At 49.8% G+C, this 26,042-nt stretch overlaps 1 protein-coding gene across 4 annotated transcripts in view; it reads left to right on the top strand.

Annotated features, from left to right (window-relative positions):
• The first annotated feature begins 15,957 nt into the window (after positions 1–15,957).
• The window catches only part of ELF4 (E74 like ETS transcription factor 4), a 38,108-nt gene continuing 28,023 nt past the window's right edge, over positions 15,958–26,042 (top strand). For 3 of the 4 annotated variants that reach the window (XM_043522252.1, XM_037909326.2, XM_037909325.2), the window contains exon 1: positions 15,958–16,113. The gene's annotated coding sequence lies outside the window, so the exon portion shown is untranslated. The remainder of the gene's footprint in view (positions 16,114–26,042) is intronic. The other variant, XM_037909327.2, reaches the window with a different exon arrangement.

Here is a 26,042-nt window from a genome sequence, read left to right as displayed (position 1 = left end):
CCACTCAGCTGGAATAGTCACTATGTCCAGATGTGGCCAGCCCCTTCTAGCTGCAGGGGGACTCCCCAAATGGAGCTGTTTGCAACAAAGGCAAAAAGGAAATGCCATCAGTTCTGCTGTCAGGGGGCGGCAGGGGTCATAGCCTGGGTCGTGGGCAGAAACTTTCCTGCTACCATGGAAGAACTCCCTGCTGTATGCCTTCCCTCTGTTACCATCACTGTCCAGTCTTGTTCAAGACCAAACAGGACCATAATTACCTCTTACTATTAGCACCAGCGTGGCCTTGGTAACCCTCCTAGTGTTGTTAGTGAGAGCTCCTCTGCCTCTCCTGTTGGCTCCAAATGTGATTCTCAGAACAATGGCCATCTGCTCCATCCCACCCTGCAAGCCCTTCACTTGACAGTGTGGATGCTTCATGGCTAACCCAATTGGAAAGGGATTGCTCGAAAGCCGTTAAGAAATGCTTCTGAGTAGCAGAAAGCTTTCAGCTAGGCATACTTACCTGGCCAAAGGGAAACATTTTTCTATCTGGTCTCTCCAGTGCAAGCTTCCATCATCCACATTTTGGGCTGTCTGTTCCACCTAAAACATCAAGGTCTGACTGTTCTATTAAAGTATAGTTAGCAGCTATTTCAGCTTTCCACCCTTCAGTAGGTAACAGACTGCTTTTTTCCAACCCCATAGCTATCAGATTTCTAAAATGGTTAGACACGTTATACCTACAGGTGCAAGAACCTGTTCCCCCATGGGATCTCCACCTGGTGCTAGCAACATTAACGGGATCATCCTTGGAAACTCTCGCGTTTTGTTCCCTACTCCATTTCTCTGTGAAAGTACCATTTCTGGTTGCAATAACCTTAGCAAGGAGAGTGAGTGAGTTAAGACCCTTTCCTCAGAGCCTCTTTATACAGTTCTCCGTAAGGATAAAGTTTACCTCTGCCCTCACCCAAAATTCGTGACAACAGTGGTTTCCTTTCCCACAATAACTGGGCAGCTTATTTGCAAACTTTCTTCCCGAAGCGCCGCCTGCGCTGCGCGCCCCCCCCCCCCCACACGCAGATGAGGAGAAACTTTATTTGTTGGATGTGAGAAGAGCTTTAGCCTTCTACTTGGATTGCACCAGGTCCTTTAGATTCTCACCAGAGTTATTTGTTGCAGTTGTGGACAGAATGAAAGGCCAGCTGGTTTCCACTCGGAGGATTTCCTCCTGGATTTCTTCTTGCATTTGTCTGTGTTACTAATTAATGTTGCACCACCTGCTAAAGTGTTGGGTCACGTGACTAGATTGAAAGCAGCTTCGGCAGCTTTCCTGGTGCACGTACCTATTTGAGACATTGGCAAAGCGGTGACTTGGTCATCAGTGTATCTCTTTGCTGCTCATTATGCCATTTCCCATCAGTCCAGCAATACCACCAGTTTCAGACAGCATTTCAGAGACCAACAATTGCTGTTCAGGTAGACTCCAAGCCTGCCTCCATGTGTAGCTGCTCGTGTGTCACCTACAGTTTAATGGACATATGCAATTACTCAAACTAAAAATGGTTACCTTTCTTTCCATACTTCTTGTTGTTTGAGATGTGTTGCACGTGTCCATTCCACGACCCACCTTCCTTCCCCTCTCTATTGAATCTATCCTGTAAGAAGGAACTGAGGGGCGTTGGGGTGGCTCTGTCCCCTTATATCTGCGCCAAGCCACCCTGACAGCTACCGCTTAGGGGAAAAGTTCTCTAATTCTGCATGAGGCACGTATACACTTACAGTGGATTGGACATGGGTATCACATCTCAAAGAACAATAATCACAGAAAAGTAGGTAACAATTTTTTCTTTGTTCCTAGATATATACATCTACATTTAGCCATATTAAAATGCATATTGTTTGTTTACCCAGATTACCAAGCGACCTATCCTCTTCATCATTTTACCACTCCCCCACTCTTTGTGTTGTCTGCAAACTTCATCAGTTGTGATTTTGTGTTTTCTTCCAGGTCGTTGACACAAATGTTAAATAGCGTAGGACTAAGAACTGTCCCCTGTAAGACTGCACTAGAAACATGCCTACACAATGATGATTCCCCATTCACAATTACATTTTGAGACCTATCAGTCGGCTTTTAATCCATTTAATATATGCCTTGTTAACTTTATATTCTAATTTTTTAATCAAAATGTTGTGGTACCAAGTCAAATGCCTTACAGAAGTCCAAGTAAATGACATCAACCCTATTATCTTTTATCAACCAAATTTGTAATCTCATTAAATATATATATAGGTTGACAGAATCTATTTTCAATAAACCCACGATGATGGGCAGTAATTATATTGCCCTACAATTCTTTATTAATGAAGCCCCATATCAGCCATGCCGTTATCTTGCCAGCTATTGATGTCAGACAAGACAAGACTATAATTACCCAGGTCATTCTGTTTACCCTTTTACTTAAGAATTCCCCATTTTATCACTCTGAGGTTTGACACATTCTTGGCCCAACATCAGGCCGAGTATTCTTGAAATCACTCTGCAGTGGGGAGCCTCGCTGTGCACAGCTGCAACACTCAGACTTTAGGAACCCCTCTATATTTACAGTAGTTTAATACATCTAGCAAAGTACCAAACACTCTAACCCTGCAAGGTAAGTGGAGATAATACAGAATGTCCATTTGCACATCCACAGACTCACCCCTTCCTGTCCAGAACACCCTGAAATGTTCGCCATTATCTTCCTCATCGCCATCACCTTCCTCATCACCAGTGGCCATCGTCCTCGCACCTCCCATCTCTCTCTCACCCCTCACATAGGATGGGCTACAACTTGTATAATATGTTATATGCTTATGCCACTCTATGTAATGCATATTCAGTAGGGGTTTCTCTCCTCATCCTTGTTTGTATTTCCTCACCTTACTAATGTTGGGGTACCCCTCTCCTATAGGTTAGTATATTAATGATCTCATTATCATATATGTCAGTTTGTTGCCATGGCAGTCTTGTGGTCAGACATCTGCAGATGTTCCCATCCTAAAACATCTAAAAGCTGGTGTTAGCTCATGTTCCTGTGGTTGGCTGGTGGTGTTATGGACAAACTTCCCTCTTACATACTCTGTTCCCAGTTCCCCAAAACTTAGGGGTGACCGGCCATTTATCTGTGCCAAACTTCATAGGCCTCAAGCTTTATTGTAACTGCTGAAGTCAGTGTCTTACAGAGTACAGGTCTGTAAGTTCTAAATAAAATAAATACCTCAGCTAGCTCTGTGGGCTACTGTTTGCAACTCCAGTTTGCCTGTAAGGGAGCCTGGGGTTGAACAGAAGCTGCTACGCTAAGTGAAAAGCCACGTTCTTCTTTGAGTAGTGTCCCTATGGGTGCTCCACTTTAGGTGTCTATGTGCCCCTGCACCTCTAATCAGAGATTTTTGGTAGCAGTGTCCCCTTGAGCCCCTCCCCGCATGTGCTCTCCCTCCTTCATGGACTGCCTGGAGGCTATTTAGCATGGTGGGGGGGGGAACCCCCCTCTCTTCCTTCTTTACCGCCCTTGGCCTCTGACAGAAGGAGCAGTTGTCCCTTCCTTATCTGTGTTATTAGCATCCGATGAAGTGAGCTGTAGCTCACGAAAGCTTATGCTCAAATAAATTTGTTTAGTCTCTAAGGTGCCACAAGTCCTCCTTTTCTTTTAGCATAAGTAGTGTTTGTTTTGTTACCTTTGTTCTCCCTAAAAGTACTCAGGCTAGTGTTTTATTTTTTTATTTTATTCCTTTGGTTTAAAAAGAAAAGAGAAAAAGGGAAAGAACTTCACTTTCCTTCCCTGTCTGGGGGCATTTCCTCCCCACCCAAGACATCTAGTAGACTCATAATTATTTTCTTTTTCAGTTTAAAAAAAAAAAAAAAAGTAAAGAGGATGTTCTTCTGCATATTCCTCCCTGCTAGAGGATGACACCCCCTACCCAGGGGCTTGCTTGGCTCTCTCTGCTCCAAGCGGTGCCTCTCCTGCCAGGAGTCAGTTCCTGTAATGGCCAGACACTCACTGTGCCTGGGAGACCCTCACAGAGGTGCTTTACCTGCCACAGCTAAAACGGCAGCTTCGGCAGCCTCGCAGGAGCTGGGAGCTGAAGTTAAAACTCCTCCCTATGGAGAAAACACTTCAGTCTGCAGGGGACTCCGGTGGGTGCTGACCCGGGATCATCCCCGGAGCCTTCACTTCAAAAGGGGTCAAGTGGTGAAGAGGAGAAGAGAGAGAGAGAGGAAAAAAGCCACCAGCAGACTCCCCCTGGAAAGGCTCCTCCGAGCAACTGGCCGGCCAGAGGGGTGTTCCCCAGTGCGGCCATCTCAGCTCCGATCCCTGCTAGTAGCTGGCCAGCCAGTGGGACTCCTCAGAGCGGCCACCTGGGTAGGACAATACGAGCAGAGGAACCTCCTGCTGTGAGCTCAGCTGCCGCTTGGTGGGGCTTCCTGCTGTGAGCTGAGCTCAGCTGCCCGCACAATTGGGCAGGGAAGCGCTGGAAGCTGAAACCTGAGAAAGGGCTTCCTGCTGTGAGCTCTGCCCTGCTCTGAGCTCTCCTCTCCGCACGGACAAGGAGCTTCTGTGAGCTCTGAGCTCTACTCTGGGCAACTACTGCACCAAGGAGAGGGCACAGTTACCGTACCATCTCTAAAAGAGCAGCACAGAGAAGCCCTGGTGTCAGCTCTGCTTCGGCACCCAGACACCAGGGGCTTCCACCCTCATGCTCTGAGGCAATGGTACCATCCCCTAAGGAGAGGGGACAATTACCGTACCATCTCTAAAAGAGCGGCACAGAGAAACCCTTTGGTACCAGGTGCAACAAAACTCCCATCTAGGAAGTGTTCTGCACCTTCCCAACCATTGATGCCGACTACAGACACTCTTTTGGGGTTCTGGATGAGCCCATGGTAACATAGGTGCTCTGACACTTTGGAGACCTGTGGCCTCAGTATCCAGGGAGAGACAATTACCATATCGTCTCTAAAAAAGTGGCACCAACAAACGTTTTGTACTGGGCAAAACTCTCATTTAGGGAGTGCTCTGCCCAACTATCGGTACTGACAACGTACCACAGACACTCCTGTGTGGTACCAAATGAACCCATGGTACTGCATGAGCTCTGGTACCCTGGAGACCTGATGATTGGGGAAGAACCACAATCCCCATTACTTGGTACCAGGACCCCTATATCGAGCACATTCCGGCACCCAGAATCGCTCTTAGCACTGGGCTGTATACTGCCAATACCCCAGTCAGCGGCACCCTTACCCACTGACGAATCTGACACAGGCCAGGAGGAGATCATTCCCTGGCCCCTCAAGGTGGCCCACCACCACACTACAAGGGTCATCCCCAATTCCATCACGCCAACCGCCCGTGCCTGCCTTCCTGCCTCTCCCTCCCAAGGCCATATTGTAACTCTTCAGGTATAAACACACACGTGGCACAACTGTCTCTGGTGTCTCTCTGAGAGAGTCCACCAGATGGTTTGCTACAGCTTGGCACCTGAGCCAGGGCAGGAAAGCACCTGAGCCAGGACAGGAGAAAGCTTTTTCAGAACAGGGAAGAAGGGGGAAAAGAAAAAAAAGAAAAAAAAAAAACACCTGAAGAGGAAGCTACCTCTTCAACACACTTCTCCTCATCGCTCCCAGATGAGACTGTGCTGCCCCACCCCTCATCACTAGGTGAAGATTTAAGAACTTTCTTCAGAGTAACAGCTGTGTTAGTCTGTATTCTCAAAAAGAAAAGGAGTACTTGTGGCACCTTTAGAGACTAACCAATTTATTTGAGCATAAGCTTTTGTGAGCTACAGCTCACTTCATCGGATGCATACTGTGGAAAATACAGAAGATGTTTACATACATACAAACCATGAAAAAATGGGTGTTTACCACTACAAAAGGTTTTCTCTCCCTCTACCCCACTCTCCTGCTGGTAATAGCTTATCTAAAGTGATCACTCTCCTTACAATGTGTATGATAATCAAGGTGGGCCATTTCCAGCACAAATCCAGGGTTTAACAAGAACGTCTGAGGAATGGGGAGGGGTAGGAAAAAACAAGGGGAAATAGGTTACCTTGCAAGGGGCCACAGCAATGGTTCCCTCAACCCACCCAGCAATATTGTTAACCTATCCAACTATACTCTTAGCCCAGCAGAAGCTGCTGTCCTATCTGGGCCTCTCCTTCTGCCCCTCCACCCCCACGAACATGATACAGTTCTGTGGTGACCTAGAATCCTATTTTCGACATCTCCGACTCAAGGAATATTTCCAACATACCTCTGAACAACATACTAATCCACAGAGACCTCCCTACCAACACTACAAAAAGAAGGATTCTAGGTGGACTCCTCCTGAAGGTCGAGACAGCAGACTGGACTTCTACATAGAGTGCTTCCGCCGACGTGCACGGGCTGAAATTGTGGAAAAGCAGCATCTCTTGCCCCAAAACCTCAGCCGTGCAGAACACAATGCCATCCACAGCCTCAGAAACAACTGACATCATAATCAAAAAGGCTGACAAAGGAGGTGCTGTTGTCATCATGAATAGGTCGGAATATGAACAAGAGGCTGCTCAGCAGCTCTCCAACACCACTTTCTACAAGCCATTACCCTCTGATCCCACTGAGAGTTACCAAAAGAAACTATAGCATTTGCTCAAGAAACTCCCTGGAAAAGCACAAGATCAAATCCGCACAGACACACCCCTGGAAGCCCGACCTGGGATATTCTATCTACTACCCAAGATCCATAAACCTGGAAATCCTGGGCGCCCCATCATCTCAGGCATTGGCACCCTGACAGCAGGATTGTTTGGCTATGTAGACTCCCTCCTCAGGCCCTACGCTACCAGCACTCCCAGCTACCTTCGAGACACCACTGACTTCCTGAGGAAACTACAATCCATCGGTGATCTTCCTGATAACACCATCCTGGCCACTATGGATGTAGAAGCCCTCTACACCAACATTCCACACAAAGATGGACTACAAGCCGTCAAGAACACTATCCCCGATAATGTCACGGCTAACCTGGTGGCTGAACTTTGTGACTTTGTCCTTACCCATAACTATTTTACATTTGGGGACAATGTATACCTTCAAATCAGCGGCACTGCTATGGATACCCGCATGGCCCCGCAGTATGCCAACATTTTTATGGCTGACTTAGGGGACGAGAGCTGAGGAAGCGTTGTTCTAACGCCCCTACTCTACTTGCGCTATATTGATGACATCTTCATTATCTGGACCCATGGAAAAGAAGCCCTTGAGGAATTCCACCATGATTTCAACAATTTCCATCCCACCATCAACCTCAGCCTGGTCCAGTCCACACAAGAGATCCACTTCCTGGACACTACAGTGCTAATAAACGATGGTCACATAAACACCACCCTATACCGGAAACCTACTGAGCGCTATTCCCACCTACATGCCTCCAGCTTTCACCCTGACCACACCACACAATCCATTGTCTACAGCCAAGCTCTGCGATACAACCGCATTTGCTCCAACCCCTCAGACAGAGACAAACACCTACAAGATCTCTATCAAGCATTCTTACAACTACAATATCCACCTGCGGAAGTGAAGAAACAGATTGATAGAGCCAGAAGAGTTCCCAGAAGTCACCTACTACAGGACGGGCCTAACAAAGAAAATAACAGAAAGCCACTAGCCGTCATCTTCAGCCCCCAACTAAAACCCCTCCAACGCATTATTAAGGATCTACAGCCTATCCTGAAGGATGACCCAACACTCTCACAAATCTTGGGAGACAGGCCAGTCCTTGCCTACAGACAGCCCCCGAACCTGAAGCGAATACTCACCAGCAACCACATACCACACAGCAGAGCCACTAACCCAGGAACCTATCCTTGCAACAAAGCCCGTTGCCAACTGTGCCCACATATCTATTCAGGAGACACCATCACAGGGCCTAATAACATCAGCCACACTATCAGAGGCTCGTTCACCTGCACATCTACCAATGTGATATATGGCATCATGTGCCAGCCATTGGTCAAACTGGACAGTCTCTACGTAAAAGAATAAATGGACACAAATCAGATGTCAAGAATTATAACATTCATAAACCAGTCGGAGAACACTTCAGTCTCTCTGGTCACGCGATTACAGACATGAAAGTTGCGATATTACAACAGAAAAACTTCAAAACCAGACTCCAGCGAGAGACTGTTGAATTGGAATTCATGTGCAAATTGGATACAATTAACTTAGGCTTGAATAGAGACTGGGAGTGGCTAAGTCATTATGCAAGGTAACCTATTTCCCCTTGTTTTTTCCTGCCGCCCACCCCCCCCCCCCCGACGTTCTTGTTAAACCCTGGATTTATGCTGGAAATGGCCCACCTTGATTATCATACGCATTGTAAGGAGAGTGATCACTTTAGATAAGCTATTACCAGCAGGAGAGTGGGGTAGGGGGAGAGAAAACCTTTTGTAGTGGTAAACACCCATTTTTTCATGGTTTGTATGTATATAAACATCTTCTGTATTTTCCACAGTATGCATCCGATGAAGTGAGCTGTAGCTCACGAAAGCTTAGGCTCAAATAAATTGGTTAATCTCTAAGGTGCCACAAGTCCTCCTCTTCTTTTTAAGAACTTTCTGGATCTTACCAAGAGGGTGGCAGACGAACTGCAGATTCCACCTTGCAGGAGGTGGCAGATACACATCACAAGTTGATGGAAATTCTGCACACTACCTTCTCATCTAGAACTGCCCTCCCAATTAATGAGCTGATTCTACAAAAATCATCTGGCAGAGCCAGCCTCCATCACACCAACCAAGTGTAAAGAAAAACAACCCTACATCGCTACTCAAAGAGGCAGACTTTGTTTTCAACATCCACAACCTAACTCCATCATAGTGGATGTGGTTAATGCATGAAGCAAGCAACATGATGCCAAGTCAGCTCCATATGATCAGGCTTCACAAGATGGCGTATTCATCGACAACATTACTGTTTAGAGTCATAAATTACCAAACTGTCATGGCCAAAACAATTTTGTTAATCTTGGGAAACCCAGGATGTTTCTGAAACATTACTGGAAACACAAAAAGAACAGATTCAGACCATTCTTAGAGAAGGTCAGTTAATAACCAGACCGGTCCTAGAAACACCACTGGATGTAGCTGTTACAGCTGCCCACCCAGTCTCCATGACAGTGGTACTGAGGTGGGTTTTTTTTTTGTTCACTACACCCCTCTAGATTGCCCAAAGAGCTACAGACTTCCAATTTGAAGGGCCAAACTCTTTGCAGAGAAGACAGATTTTCCTCCACATTCTGAAGGATTCTCGGACCACACTACACTCCACATACACTGTGGAACAGAAGAGAAGATATACCTCTCAACCACACCACAGATCACAATCTTCGCAATACTCACGATCTCTGTGCTGTTATGAGCCACCGTGTAAGAGGCCCAGGACTCAAAAGTGAGAACAGTCTGCACCCCAGTCCATGACCTCTCAAACTGCCTCTTATAAGCACTTTGATGAGCTGGTAAGGAGCCTGAACAATGATACCTTACAGCATCGGCTGCCATCTATACACCTGTCACACCACTCAGAAGTCACCTTACCTTATTTCTCAGCAGTTAGGACCAGCTCTAAAGCAAAGACATTGATTTCTAGCCCTGAACCTACAGGGTGCCTACTTCCATATCTCAATACGACCATCGTACAGGAGATTTCCTATTGCTTACCTTTGGGGCAGGATCATTATAGGTACAGACTGCTCCACACAGGGTATTCTCCAAGGTTCACTTCATTGTAGTGGCATACTAACCCCTGTACAGTGACTGGACTTTATCAGCACCAACCTGATGCAGTACAAGTGAGGGCGCTCCTCTCACTACCCACATTCACCACCCTGGGACACGTCTCCCTAATATGCTGGGGAGCTCACCTACACAACAAGGTTCAGGACAAATGGCCTTCCACAGAAATGACCTTCCATATCATTCTTTTGGGGCTAAGGGCTGTCAGGAGTGCCTGTGCACAAACTCTGCCTTTCATCAAAAACAACACACAAAGGTTATGATGGACTTAATGTGAACTGTGTGTTTTGTATAAACTGCCAAGGAGCTGCCAGATCTCCCTCCCTCTGCAAGACAGCATTCAAACTTTGGAATTGATGCACCCATCACAATGTGCTCATCTCAGCTGTCTGCCTATAAGGGATACAGAACAGGATAACCAGCAGTCTCAGTTGGAATTTTCTCATGACAATGAGTGTATACTGAATTCAGAGGTGCTTCAGGATATAGCCACCCTTTGGGGAACCCGGCCTATGGATCTCTTCGCTACTTATCAGAACAAGAAAGGTCCTTGTTACTGCTCCAGGGCCGGCTTGGGGAAACATTCACTGGCAGTTGCCCTCATCTTCCCAATGGACAGGGCCCACTTGTATGTCTTTTCCCAGTTTCCTACCCTATCCAAGATTCTGTTGAAAATTCAACAAAACAAAGCGAGAGTTATTGTGATTTTCCCCTCTTGACAATGACAAGTCTGGCTCCCTTACCTGACGCAGATGGCAATATGCCCTCCTGTTCCTCTGACATCAGCCCATTCCTCACCCTCTCTCTCAGAACAATGGGCTGACCCTTCACCCCAACTCATGGGTCCTCTGCCTTCAGGCTTGGATCTTTCTTTGTTCCAAGGCTTAGAAGCAGAATGCTCTGACAAGCTGAAACACATGTTGCAACACAACCCCAAGTTGACCACTCCGCATACCGATCTGCAAAATGGAAACGACTCCAAGTTTGTACCATTCTAGATGGACAGACCCAACCTCATCTTTCCTCCCTCTGATTTTGCGCTACATTTTACACACTCATTCAGCTCCCTTAAGGTACATCTCTTGGCGAAAATGGCTTCCCCCTCAGAGCTTGCTCACCCACTAATGCGTAGACTCTTTAAGGGCATTGGGACTCTCTTCCCGCATGTGACACTACCCTGGGACTTTAACCTAGTTCTCAGGGCTTGGACTAGACCTCCCTCTGAGTCCAGGGCAACTTGTTCTCTCTTACACCTGTCCATGACGACAGCATTTCTAATTGCCATCACCTCAGCTAGGCACATAGGAGAAATAGCGGCCCTGATGGCACACCCATCATTCAAGACCTTTGTCTTTTAAAAAAAAAAAAAAAAAAAAAAAAAACAAAAACAAAAACAACCCTCTAAGGCCATATCCCAAGTTTCTCCCTACTTTTTCGGCAGTTTCCATATGAATCAACAGATCCATCTCACTGTTTTTTCCCAAAACCACATTGTGACAACTGGGAGACAATTGTGCATTGTGACGAAGCGGGACTATTCTTAATATTTCCTCTGAATATTGTGGGGGTGCCTCAGTTTCCCCTATGCAGTTCTTAAGTATCTAGGGGGTGGGATAAGGGTGTATGATCATTGCAGAGCCCTAGAGGGCAGGTGTGAGCAGGGGTCTGGACACAGAGAATGGCCAACACCCTATTTCCTGGCAACTGATGGCCTGGCCCTTCCCCCCTGCAAGGTGAGAGCTAAAGGGTTGGAGAACAAAGGAATCCGGTGTCCTCCTGGCCCGGGAAAAGGACAAAGCCCAGAGGAGGAGGGGCTGGCGGGGGATGAGGAGTGAAGTGCAGATGTGGTTGTCTGGCTCACTGCCCCCCAAAATGGACCCAGCTGAGGGGTCCTGTTCTCTGCACCTTCAAGCTCTGTGTTAGACCATGTTCCTGTCATCTAATAAACCTTCTGTTTTACTGGCTGGCTGAGAGTCACGTCTGACTGCGGAGTTGGGGTGCAGGACCCTCTGGCTTCCCTAGGAGCCCGCCTGGGCGGACTCGCTGTGGGAAGCGCACGGAGGGGCAGAGGAGGCTGAATGCTCCAAGGTCAGACCCAGGAGAGTGGAAGCCGTGTGAGCTGTGTGTCCTGCAGACAGTCTGCTCACACAAAGGAGACTTCCCCAGAGTCCTGCCTGGCTTCGTAGGGAGCAGTTCCAGAGCATCGCCCGGGGACTCCGTGACATGCATATGCTAGATATTAGAAGGACATGAGCATTCTACTTGGACAGGACTAAGGACTTCAGGAAATCCCCTAAACTCTTCCTTTCGTCCACAGAAAGATCCAAAAGCTCTGTGATATCTCCTCAAAGACTATCCAAATGGGTCTCTAGTTGCATTAACCACTTAGCAAGGGCGCAACTTGCTCCTGTCCATATGCACTCCATGAGATCAGTTCCTACCTCAATCACATTCCATAGGGGTATCCCAACTCCCCAAGCTATAGAGCAATGATTGGGATCTCTGTTCATACTTTCGCAAAACATTATGCGATCACTGAAGATTTGGCCACTGACACCATCTTCAACTGCACAGTATTCTCTGTAGTAAAAGACTGCTCCGAAGTCCGAGCCTCCAGTGGTGGGTACTGCTCTGGAGTCACCCAAAGTGGAGCACCCATAGGGACACTACTCAAAGAAGAAGAGGAAGTTACTCACCTTGTGCAGTAACGATGGTTCTTTGAGATGTGTGTCCCTATGGGTGCTCTACAACCCGCCTTCCTCCCCTCTACTTTGAAGTTCTCTATAGGGCTCTGTGGTAGAGAAGGAAGTGAAGGGGGTTCGCCCGTGCAGTGCTAAATAGCCTCGAGGGAGGGAGAGCACATGCGTGGGCTCAAGGGGACACTGCTACCAAAAATCTCCGCTTAGAGGTGCAGGGGTACACAGACACCTAAAGTGGAGCACCCCCAGGGACACACATTTCGAAGAACCATCGTTACTGCACAAGGTGAATAACTTCCTCTTACTAGGTTTTAACTGTTATTTTAACCCCAGTGTTTGCAAGGTAGACACAGTTGGAGTGCTGGCTGCATGCAATCGCCCCTGCTCCCAGAACACCCTTCCTTTTTCCTCCTTCCCCTATAGCCCCTCGCTCAACTCTCACAGCCCAGCAAGGAGGGGCTTTGCAGCCACAGGCTTGTCCAATAGAGCTGCTCTATGTGACTCAGCTGCTCTGTACGGGGTGTACCATCCCCAGTCGGAGTGAGAGGTCCTAGAGTGATGCAGGAGTGCGGAGCTCAGCCATGCCTGCAGCAGCTTTGATGCATCTAAGGGGACTTCATTAGTCGAGTTCAGGACAGCACCATGGGGGGTGTTAGTCAGGAAGCCACTTGGCCATATGGCCCTGGAGCTGGGATCTGCTTCCAAAGCTGGTAGAGCCTAAGCTGCAGAAGAGCAAAGATGATGCTGGGTGAGCTTCCCCCTAGCGGGGGCAGAGCAAGCACTTACCATCCCCAAATTATTCTCAAGGGGCCCTGAACACAGAGGTGCTGGAGACAAGGGAGGAGGGGCCCTGCCCTCTCACTTTTAAAAACCTGCTCTTCACACCCTGACTCCTTAACACGCCTGGCAGGGGGGAGTGTACTGTGACCAGGTGCCAGGACCTGCTCTGTGATAGGCCATGTACCGTGGCGGTGGTTGTTCCTCAGCACCGGGTACCAGCCGGGGAAGCTGGATGGACCCATCAACTGAGGGCCTTGGCTGGCCAGCAGGGAGCTTAAGGGGAGTGCCTAGGGTGGTGGGAGGGCCCCCAAAATACCCACCTCCCCCCACTAATGGGACCCCACAATGCTCCCTGCTCCACAGCCCAGGAAGCAGTGCAAGTGTAATGAGCCTGCATGCCCAGGAGCTGTGTGCTAGCAGCTCAGGGGAATGAACCAGCCTGTTCTGTGGCTGGAGCAGGGCCTCAGGCTGGGTTTCCCTGGGGCGGTGCTGTGACAAGAGGCGCCATGTTTCCCCTCTAGGTGGGACACTTTGCTCGCTGGCCGAGTCGGCTCCCCATTGAGAGCCCCCCAGCTGCAGGTTCTGTCGGCGCAGCCCCAGCTCTCTAGCACATCAGCCAGCAGCACAAGAGGAAGGGAGGCCTTAGCCGCAAGGGCAAAGCATTCTCTCCTGAGGGGAGCCAGCTCTGGAGCCAACCTCCAGAGGGAAGCAGGTGACTCCAGTCTCGGCACCTTGGGGAATACCAAGGTCTCCGTCTTTGATAGAGCCTTGGCAGCACTAGCCGGAGGTTTCACCCTCACCCAACACAGGCTGACCCCACCCACTCCAGCTCCAGCCTCCAGGAAGCCCACGCAGGCCTTCCCTGTTGTCGCTCTATATTCCAGGAAGATGCTCAGATCCTATGACCAGTGAGGCAGATCCTAAGGTAGCTGGGCTCCTGCAGGGACCAGAGGGAGCAGCAGCAGCAGAAACTCTGAAAACAGCACTGGCTCGGCACAGTATTAGGCTCCCATAACCCAGCTCACCTGGGCAGTCCCCTCTTCTAGCCAGCCCACACCAATAAACCCACTTCCCCTCATTGCAGCAGCTCCATGGGCTTGGACAGCCATGAACAGGGGCTGGGGGCTAAGTAGGAATGTGGACCTGTAAGGAGGGGGTGGAAGGGACAGGTGGGAGCCACACTCCAGAGTGTGGTTTGTTGGACCCTGACACTTCTTTCTGTGGTATGGCCAAGGTCGCATCCCCTCTGCCATGCACCCAAGGCCTGGCCCAGTGCAAACAGCATGGACAGAGCCTGCTGCCTTCCTGCCCTGGCTGGGACTGTCCCATCTGTGGCCCCACAGAGAGCATCTCTCTGAGATGCCTGCACAGAATCTGTCAGCCACTCACGCCAGTGCTTGCTCCCCATGGGAGCCCAGACTGGATTTGCTCCAGCTCCCTTCTCCCATTAATGCTCTTGGTGACATTCATGCCCTTCTTACAGAGGTTACCTTCTCTGGACCCCTTGCTGCCCTGGTCTGATTCTGCTCCCCCTCACAATCGCCCCTGCTCCCAGAACACCCTTCCTTTTTCCTCCTTCCCCTATAGCCCCTCACTCAACTCTCAAATCACCTCTGAGCCCCTGCCTCCCTCAAGGTGCTCTGGCTGCCTGTGTTGCTCACATGCTGCTACCCTTTGCAATAGCCTTTGCTGGACAGTGTGGGTGGGTGCAGGAGGGGGGAAGAGAGGCACGTGGCTTAATGGCCCTGGCTTCCAGCAGCAAAGAGGGCAGGAGTGGGGCTGACAGGATCCAGTGCTACTGCACTGAACAGAACAATACTTGATGTGGGCTCTCCTGTGCTGGCAGTCAGGTATGAGTGTGCATTCTGCCCCTGCAGCTGGCCAGGCGCTGCTACGGATACATCTCAGAGAGTTGGCAGCTGGGCACTAGGTTGCTTCAGATCCAGCATCCAAACAACCCCTGGGGATCAAGCTGGGCAGCGGCTGTAGGGTTCTCACTGGTAGAGTCCCACAGGGCTCTCTCCTCTGCCCCAGCCACATTAGCATCTCCCTGCAACCTCAGTGGGGCCCATGAGATGTCATGGCCCCTACTACAGCTGCATAGACACCTCCCAGAACTAGTCAGAGTCATCCTGGGATGAAGCTGAACCCAGCCAGGTGGAGATATTAGTGATGGGAAGAGAGGATCTGCCCTCTAATCACACCCTAGGGGCACACCTGGGCACATTCCTGCTTCAAGAGGACAGGGTCCCTGCAGCATGTGCAGGGCGTAGCTCAGAGTTCTGGCCCCTGGCTCTGACTTGTTTCATGTGCTCACTGTACAGTGGCTGGAGCTCTGCTTTAGCCCTGGGTTTTGTGCTGCTGTGTGCAGAGATTCTCCGTGGTGAAGGGGCCTGGTGCATTGTGCACATTCTGCCCTCTCACTCACTGTGCATGCTGAGTCCCCCACCCCTCTGTTTTGCACACTCGGTCCGCCTCACTCAGTTTGCAGCTTAAGGGCACTAGATCTTGGGCATGATGACAGCTGCAGCTGGGTGACTAGAGCTTCTTCCCCATCGCACTCTCCTTCCCTCACTGTGGATCACAGTCATCCGGCTCACCTGGTATTTGCATGTCTGCAGCGCTTGCCATTGGCGAGGGGAGCCGGAGGCGGGCCCCGGGGACACGCCCGGCTCGCTGACTCACTTGCACAAGCCCAAGTTGTACTTCTCCTTTTTGAATGTCACCACTTCCCCATCCTGCTCGAATAGGATTGCTCAGGGAAGCCCTCGCTTCCTGCACAGCTTCTGGGGCTCCAGGGACCGTGCACGGGAGCATGGCCGCGCGCCCTCAGGTACATGGCTGGGAGACAGAACTAGGGGGGCGGGATTTGCTCTGCTGAGACCTTGCTGGTTGTGAAGGGTGCTCTGGGGGCAGGCGCTGAGGTGGGGATGGGTTGGGAGTGTGGGCAGCCAGCAGGGCTTTCTTGGGGCACTCGGCCATGTATAGCAAAGGTGGCTGAGATCCTTTGCTCATGTGCCCTGCCTGGGGCAGAGCCTTCTATTAACCAGGAAGTGACACAACCCGCCCTGCAGCCTCTGGCACTCAGAACATTAGCATGTGGGTCCTCGCCCATCTTCAGCCCTGAGAAAATCCCCCTCGGAGCAGGCCACCTCCCCCCAGGAGAGCCACACACCTGGGTTCATTGTCCTAGTCTCACTCCCTACACCCAGGGGTATGGGCATGCTCGCTCCTCACCCCCCAGGCACCTGCCAGCCTTGCTCCCCCACCCCTATGCTCACCTGCGCTCCCCACCACGCATGCTGCAGCCTCACTCACTGGCCTGTATGTTCACAGGGACACTCCTTGGCTGGAGCACCCAGCCTGCCCCTCCTGTGGGTTAATGTTTGATAATACATTGAGTCAGTCACTGTAATCAGCGCCCCAGACGGGAGGGGTGTTCACCTTGGACTTGGGGGTTGGGGAGTCCCTTCCCCGTGCAGTGAGCCATCTCTGGAGCGGGGTAGAGGATGAACGAGTCCGGCCTCAGCCTGCCTCAGCCTCTCCTTGTGCAGTTTTATGGGAGCCAAGTGCCGTGTTGCTGCCCCTCTGAGCTCAGGAGGGGCTGTGTGCACTCAGTTGTTTGGACCCAGCAGGGCTTGGGCTGGGGCTGCCTGGGCAGGGCCCTGCTGTTGCTGTCTAAGGGAGTGGCTTGTTTGCAGCTGTTCTTGGCATTGCTAGGGTCACTTGTTTGTTCAAGGGGCTGCTGAGCACCTTCCCAGCGAACGTGGTCAGAGCCTTCACTGACCAACTGCACAGCAGCCCAGCTCACTAGCAGCTGTTCCGGTCCAGGGCACTGGACGCAACTGATTTCAGAGCTGAGTCTGGGGCTGCACCAGGCCTAGCTTTGAGCCCAGCCTGGAGCTCGTGAGCAGCTGGGAGGGTAGGAGCCGTCACTCAAGGGCAGAGTGGCTGTGGCTCCCGAGCCTTCTTAGCCTGGATGGGAGCACCAACAGCAGTTCTGCTGCACACCAGCCTTCTCCTCCATCTGATAGCAAGAAGGGCTCCCTGCAGCCAGCCCCTGGAAAGGCCCGAACATAACAAAGGCAGGTACCTCCTAGTAATGGCCTCCAGGCAGTGTCAACATCCTGTAGCCAGCCCCCTACAGCAGCTAGCATCACTCACACATTGCTGTGGTTTGAGCAGTAGGCTACCCACCACTCCCGCATCTCCCCAGCCCTCCCTGTTATTTCAGCAGCACTTCCCAGTGCTTTGTCCAGCCTCTCTCGTAGGCCTTGTTCTTCCAATCTCCTCCCTGCTCCCCTAGTGCTGACCTTCTGCTCGCCTGGACTGGGGCACGGCAAGAGCCTTTGCTGCAGCTCCTGTCATGCAGAGCATCCTTCCTCCCCCTGCTGGCCTCACCCACTCTCCATCCCTGCCCGCAACTTTGTCAGCACAGCCTGCCTCCCTCCTTCCACCTCACAGCTTCCTCCCGCTAGCTTCGGGCCTGAGGCTGTTTCTCTGGGACACTTCCCCCACTGAGGTGTTCCCAAAGGCCAGGGACTGCGGGCATGAAAGGCTGGCTGCACCGAGGGGTTCCTGACAGCAGCCTACTGCTGCCAGCACCGATAGGAGCCCTAGCATAGATGGCTCCCCTCCACCGCCGTTAACGCTGTGTCCTGTGCAGCCTCCCATCCCCCCACCACGATTAACACTCTGCCCCGTTCAGCTCCCCACTCCCATGGCATTATATAGTGGCATTATGGTATTTTCTGTCTTATTATCTATCTCTTTCCTAATGATTCCCAACATTCTGTTTGTTTTTTTGACTGCCGCTGTACAGTGAGCGGATGTTTTCAGAGAACTACTCACAGTGACTCCAGGATCTCTTTCTTGAGTGGTAACAGCTAATTTAGACCCCATCATTTTAGATGTATAGCTGGGATTGTGTTTTCCAATGGGCATTACTTTGCATTTATCAACATTGAATTTCACCTGCTATTTGGTTGCCCAGTCACCCAGTTCTGTGAGATCCTTTTGTAGCTCTTCACAGTCTGCTTTAGACTGAACTATCCCAATGCTGTCCTGCTGGGGGCGGCTGATTCCCAGCACCTGCCTGCTGGGCTCATTTCTAAACAGGGCTGGCTGTTCCCCAGCCCGCTCCTTCACTCTCACTCTGTGACGCTCTCTCCAGGGGGAGGCGCTGTCTGTACGGACTCCACATTCCCCGCAGAGCACAGTGGGAACACCCTCCCAGCCAGGTCCAGCATGCTCTTCACACTCCTCATCCTTGGGCGCAGTCTCAGCCACCAATGTCTGCTAACACACAGCAAATGCGTGAGGTATCCCCATCACAGTCGCAGGGTCACCACTATCGTGCTTCCTCCACTCCCCTAACGCTGGCTGTGGAGGGCAGAACACAGGGCCAGTCCCTGCCCACTCCTCGCCATCCGTCCAGGAGCTGGGCTCCGAACTCCTGGCTCTAGGATGGAGACATCGGCTTGGCTCTGCTGTTTGGAATCACTCCTTTTCCTGTGTGGTTGAGTCCAGCCCATGTGAGGCGGTGCTGAATGCGTGATCAATTCCTCCTTCGTTAGCACTGTCTGTCTGACATCCCACAGCTGTGACATGAGGCTCAAACGGTCCTGCAGCAGCAAATTCCCAGCTCAACACTGCTCCAAGCCCCGATGCAGCAGCTAAGGGGAGGAGTGCGAGGAGCCGTGGCTTGTTCTGCTCCGCAAAGTAGCTGAGCGCTCATTGCCCTGGGTCTCAGAGCAGCCCCTGAAGGTATAGCAGTATGTTGTGTCCACAGTACCGTATCGAGTGCACAGCTACTCCAAATCCTCCGCCAAACGTGGCCACCAGCATCAGTGTCTTGGCTGAGCTTGCTCACTTTGCCTGCATGGGGCAGGGTCTTTCTCACAGCCCGGCTCCGAGGTTTGCTGTGGCCCTTGGCACAGACCACAATATGTAGTTGCTCCCCTCTGCGCATGGAGATTTGCAGCTGGTATGGCCTAAGCTGTCCATGAGCCATCCACATCAGCTGCCAGTCTAGGCACTCAGCTCTTATGGCAGGGGCCCAGTTCCCAGGTTCACTCCAGCAGCACAAAGCAGCTGGAACACCGGCAGGTCCAGCCCACTCAGGACTTCTCCTGTGTTGTACATGAGGTGGCTGCACCTGTCCACACACACTCACCCACCATCACTATAACTTGGCCTCAAGAGGAGCCAGTCTCTGCTGTTAGGTTGGCCTGCAGCTCCCTGGAGATCTGAGAGTCTGTTACTCTGAGAGCATCTCCATTCTAGGCTGTCTCAGAAGCCACTCTGTTGTGGGAATACAGTATCCCTTAGAATGGGGCTCCCAGGCCTAGCAGCCTTTCCATGGAGAGGGATCCCAGCTCCTTGCCATGCACCTCTGCCCAAACCCAGCCCTCCTTCCTAGGGGGTCAGAGGTAGTCTTGGGAACAAGCACCGCCCTTAACAATAGCACCACCCTTTTATCTAACCCAGGCCAAGCCAGGAGTAGAGCCAGGCCAGGATCTCTAGAAAGGTTACACAGACTCTCTCGCCCCCTAGCTAGACACACATGGACTCTCTGCCCCTCCCTGCACCAATGCAAACGCCTCCCGTCCTGGGTCAGTCCAAGCTGGGTGCTTCTGGGTGGGCTGAGCTCAGGATGGTCGATCGGTTACCTACCCTCAGCTCCAGGATGAGAGTTTATGAAAGTCCCCATTTGCCAGCCACTCCCTCCCTGCCCTTGCTCAGGGTGCCAGCCTCTTTCCCTCCTGTTCCTGTGTCTCCTCTTTCAACCCTTCCCCATCCCGCCCAGTCTGCTCCTCGGCGCCACTCCCAACAGGTCAGAGTTAATTCTGCGGGGTTGACTGGCACTGCCCTCACAGCCAATCAGGTTTGTGCAAAGTAGCAGGGAGGGGGGGAAAGAGGGAGGGCAAGGAGCTCCACACTGCGCTGATGTTAAATGCCACCAGGAGGCGCTCTCTCACTCAAATGCACTGGGCGGCTGGAGCAGTGACGGGTCAGAAGCAATGGAAGGCAATGCCTCCTGCACGTCCCTGAAGTGAGCTGGGAATCTCCATGTGCAGCCCCATAGCCAGTCCTTCTTCCGGCTCCTTGGCTGCCCAAGCCACCTTTGGGCTGCCTGTGTTCTTGGGCAGCCAGGGCTTGCTCAGCCTCCGAGCGGCTCTACTTTGTGCTCAGTCTGGCCTGTAGTCCCTGGGGGTAGAAGGGGGGGCAGTGTGGAGACCAGCTGCCAGTCACACGCTCGCTGAGGAATCCCTTAGGGCTCTCCTGAGTGGGAGGACGAGACCTGCTACCTTTAAGGCCCTGCTACCTGTTATGGTGCCAGAGCAGGCAGGAGCTTTAGAATAGCAGGATATCAGTCTCACTGAATAGTCTCTTGTGAAACCCACCCCTTGTAATTCTTCTGGAACCCTAACTGAAATTCTGTTAATCAGTGGTGGCTGGGCCCTCTGCCCCCTGGATGTTCTCTGGGGTGTGTAAGAGAGTCACAGAGCACCTGCCCAGATTGCTTGCATGCAGTGCATTTACTAACACCTTGACATGCCCCTGCCCCATACAGCCATGCACCAGCCTCCAGACACTCTCACAGCTGCCATCACGGCAGCCGCATGTACCCCTCCATCTGTCTGCTGTGAAACTTGCTGCCTCTGGGGGTACAGCCAGGCAGGCGAAGCCCCCAGGGTGAAGCCTGAGAGCAATAGAAATAGCTGGGCTAATGGTTTTCAGCGACAGCAGTGCACACAGCTCTGTGTTTAAGGGGAAATGCCTCCCTCTGTGGGGCTCACAGCCCAGACGCCGCAGCATTGTGCTAGGCCAGAAAGTCCCAAGGCAGAAGAGCTCAGCACCCATGGGCAGCCAAGCTGAGCTCTTGTGAAAGTCTGGCTCCAAGTGACCATAAAGAGAAATGAAACCGACCGTGCTCCTCTTCTGTCACAAAATGCAAACCCGAAACCAGCCCCATTGGCGGGGAAGAACACGCGGCTGCCTGCCCTTCTGTAAATAGCATAGCTAGAACTGTGCTTAGAGCAAGGTCCTTCTGACAGCACTCCCCTGTCCCTTAGAGCCGGTCCTCCTCTACCCGTATGCTGTCATTCACATCTGGGCTAAGATGACCACATTTTCCAGATCAAAAACAGGGACACTTTTGTGGCAACCTTAAGAATCCCCACAACCCTCACCTCAGCATCTTTCCTGCCAAAGGTGAGCTGCTCTGCAGGGCCCTGGCATTGGGTAATATAAACACATAGCATGGGCAGGAACACGCAATGGTTTTCTTAAAGTCCCAGCTCCTGGGTTCAGGTGAAACTAAGAATCTCAGCTTGCATTAGAAAGTCAGTTTCTAGTCCTGGTGATTGCAGAGAAAAGCTGGAAACTGGGACCCAAGAGTAGCCTGAAGGCTCACATACCAGAAGGCAAAGAGAAATACCCAACATTTGTTATTTTAAAGACAGGCTCATGAGTTTTTGGGGCCTGATTCTGGATGTTTGATCACTTGGGATTGGCGACACGGCACAGAGTACACAGGATATATTAACCTCTACCCCCAACTTCTCCTTGAAGAGAACCACACATGGCAGATGCCAGTCATGGGATGCAATGCACTCTTGGTTGGTGCTCAGAGATATAGAGTGTCTGTACTGAACAGAACAGAGCAGAGCCCCTCAGTTCCCAAGGTTTGTCTACGCTAGCCTTTTCTACCTCTGGTTAAGCAATTGCCCGTTAAGTTGAGGCAGGTAACATGTTGTTAAAGACTAGTGTGGGCACTCTGCTGATGTCTGTGTGTTTCCCTAGGGCTCAGTCCTGGGACTGGAGACTTGATTCTTCCTTCTGTAACCTAAGAAATCAAGTGCAAAGAATTGTGTTAAGGCAATATATATATATATATATACTTGAAGCTTTAAAAAGAGTCAGTTTTCCAATGCTGGAAGCAAAACTGAGTGTGAGAGGAAAAACATTTTCTATTAACTTTTTATTCAATTTTTTAAAAATATATATCTATATAAAAACAAACATAAACTATACATAAACGTCTCATAATATATTAACCATTCGCTAACTAACCTTAACTATATTTGAAACAGTTAATTATATCTATAATATGAAAGGTTAAAATATAAATCAATTATTTGTATTGCACACACACAAAATTTGTTTATAAAAATCCAGCTAATAAAGAAAAATGATTACATTAAGATAAAAAATAGAAGATAGAGCCGAGGAAGTGGGCAGGGAGAAAGGTGAAGCAGGAGGGGTGGCAAGCATTTAATAGGGTCATTCAGATACTTCCAGGAAAGCATCCCATGTCTCTGAGAAATTTTCTTAGATATTTCTATGACGGTATATGATGATTTCCATGGTGGCCCAGTTTAGGCCTATGATCGAGTCCTCAAGTTGGTTGCTTTTTGGATTTATATTTTTGTAGTACAAGTCCTGTAGCAATTTTTAGCCAGAGTTTTTCAGATTTATTCAGCTTCCCATTAACATCCATTAGATTTAAAATGACAAGTTTAGCTTATAAGGCAATTTTATTTGATAGGAAAAAATTAACTGCAATTAATTTCTGCCCAAAACATACAGATGCAGGCGCGTTCCCAGAACATATGGGTTACGTTAGCACCTGCTGAACCAGTGCCAATATTTGGTGGCTCAGAGGCGCCTGTTTTGAACAGTCAGAGATGGATGCAATGCAGCCTCCATATGATTTTCTGCTGGACTAATCTTAAACAGAGATCCAAGAAATAGGTCAGAGCATTGACTAAAATTTGTTTCCATTGATTAGGAAAGAACAATTGGCCTCGTTTCTCCTCCCATTTCTTTTTTAGGGAATCTGTGTTTAATTCAGTTTTGCTGGCCAAGTCTATACATAGTGTTACCATAGGACTTGGCAATATGGACAATATTTGGAGAAATGAAAGCAGTTCAGGTGACTCAGGGGTAGCTTAGGGATGGGGGCCAAACAAATGGGAGATTGCATGGATGTATTGCCATTCCATTAGTCTCTAGATTGAACTTTTCCATTAATATTGTCGAAGGGAGGGAGGTATCATTTTCTATAAATTGGCTGATGGTCAAAATCCCTTTCCTAGTCCAAATTGGCCGAATGATGGGGTTGCCTTTTAGACAGAGTTCTGAGTTACCTCCGATAGAGGCCTTGGTGTGTAGAAGGGGGTGATCTTTAACTTCAGCAGACATTGTACGCCAGGTGTTTCTGGCTGCTGTAATCTGGTTGGTATTAGTTGCTCTTTAGGGAATCGGTCATAATCCTAGTGCAGTGCACTGGAAAGGGGTTAAGGTGTGATCAATTCTACTTCCAGCTGAAGCCAGTCGGGGGCTCCGCAGCATGAGGGAATGAGGCGCTGCGCTGCTTGGATAAGAATTATTGCCTGATGGTGAAGTGTAACATTGGGAAATCTGAACCCACCTGTACTTACAGGGAGCTATAATCTGTGTAAGGAAATTCTGGGCTTGTTGCCAGCACCCACAAAGAAGGGCATGGACCTGGTGTTCATTTTGGTAAATTAAAAGGGAGGAATATGGCTAGGGAGGGAGGTCAGAATCTCAATGATCCTGAGCAGGGCATTCATTGTAATGATGTTGGTTTGTCCCCAAAGGGGGAGAAGCAGTGCCTGCCACCTGCTGAAATCATTTGCTAACTGCATGATTAATGGGGCTAGATTAACCTGGAGTATGTTTTTAATTTCCTTAGGGAACAGATGCCAAGATGCTGTTGCCACCTAAATGTCCCTATAGGAGACCCATTTCCAACTAAATCCAATGAGATCTTCATTGCTTTCAATTTATCTCAAGTGATCTGGTAGCCAGAGAATTTGCCAAAGTTATCTATCGTTTTTAGGATATTTGGAATAGATTGATCCAGATGTCCTCTGCATATAGAAGGATTTTGTCTCCTGAGACCCTGATTTGATCCCTTGGCATTCCCTAATTAGTACTGCAAGTGATTCTAATGCTAAATTGAAAAGGAGGGGAAGAGGGGGAATCCATATCTGGTTCCCTCTCAAACAGATCAAAGGGCGGGGGGTGCTATTTGTTTGGGTACAAGAGTTGGGATTAGAATATAACAGGTTTATCCAGGAAATAAAGAATTTCCCCAACCCAAATTTATCCAGGGTAAGCAACAGGTATTGCCACTTCACCCTGTCAAAGGCTTTCTGTGCATGGAGTGAAATGATTGGGTGGGAATTTCTAGAATGCCAGTGGAAAGCCATTAGGGTGACCAGACAGCAAATGTGAAAAATCGGGAGAGGGGCTGGGGGGTATAGGAGCCTATATAAGAAAAAGACCCAAAAATCGGGACTGTCCCTATAAAATCAGGACATCTGGTCACCCTAAATGCCATAAGGTTAATCAACTGACGTTTGTTACCTAAACCAGGCCTTCTAAAAATAAACCCCACTTGATTGGGGTGAACCACATCATTCATTACTTTTTCAAGTCTCTTGGCCAATATTTGTGAAAGCATTTTTGTATGGGTACTGATTAGAGAGATGGATCTGTAGCTATTACACTTTCCCACATCCTTACTCAGTTTAAGTAGTGCTAATTAGGGCTTCCCTCACAGAAGGCAGCACCATATCTTTCTTTTTAGGCATCTTTGTCCATATATAATAGCTTAGGAGCCAGCATTTCTTTGAGACTTTGATAGAATTCTGTCAGTAGGCCACAAGGGCTGAGGGTCTTGCTCAGACTCATTTCCTCCATGGCCTTAATTATTTCCTCTGATTGCAAGGGAGAGTCTAGTCTGGCCTACTCCTCTTCTGAGATTTGTGGGAGTATAACAGTTTTAACACAAGTATTCAGTTCTTCTGGGTCAGGTGGTGAATCATTATAGTAAAGAGCCTGGTAGAATTTCAAAAACTGATCACTGAGCTTTTTTTGATTAGTTGTAATCTGCCCTGGTGCTGATTTTGAGTCACACTATTCATGACCTTTGACCTCTCACTTGTAATCTGTATGTGAGAAAGCTCCCTGCTCTCGCCCCGGACTCCCACTAGGTTTGTATGAGTCTAACAATAGCAAAATCGGCCTGAAGTCGACCAATTGCCTTGCTGCCGAAGGTGAATTGTTTAAGATTCCCTTGGGTGGGGCAGTTTGCACATTCTAAATCCAGAGCTTGATTTGTTTGGTTAGCTGGCTAGCCCTCTTCCTATCAGCTGAGTAGGCAGTGGTCCTGCCCCTAATAAAAGCTGTTAGTGGGTGTGACAATCCAGGCTAACGAGTAGCTGTGTCACCCCTGCCCTCTAACCTGGAGTGCCATTTACCATGCCTTGCTGCTGCAACCTCCAACCTGGACTCCTCACAAACAGTATCCAGCAGTAAGTCACTCCCAACCATGTCTCTGTGTGTGCGGCAGCCAGACAGCCACACCTTGGCTCTTATCAGCCTGGGTTATGCTGCAGGGTGACTCCAACACATCCCCAGTCCCAGATCTTCTCCCCATAAATGTATGTCCTGTACTGCCCAGTCCGCTCCTGGACAGTACAAATATGGTAAGTCTATTCCTTTAAGGGAATAATATGCACACAACTTGTTACCCCAAATGGAGTTACCCAGACACTTCAGCTTGAACACACTGGATTAGACAAAACAGTAAAACAAATTTATTAACGACAAAGAGAGAGATTTCAAGTGAGTACAAATGATGAGACGTAAAAGCCAGAAATAAATCCATGATACGCCTATAAATCCACAGTACGCCCACATCTTGACTACTGTATACAGTTGTGG

This window comes from Chelonia mydas, chromosome 9, assembly GCF_015237465.2.
Source record: "Chelonia mydas isolate rCheMyd1 chromosome 9, rCheMyd1.pri.v2, whole genome shotgun sequence".
Taxonomy (NCBI): domain Eukaryota; kingdom Metazoa; phylum Chordata; order Testudines; family Cheloniidae; genus Chelonia; species Chelonia mydas.
Note: the sequence above shows the minus strand (reverse complement) of the source record. Positions and strands in the feature narration are given on the sequence as shown.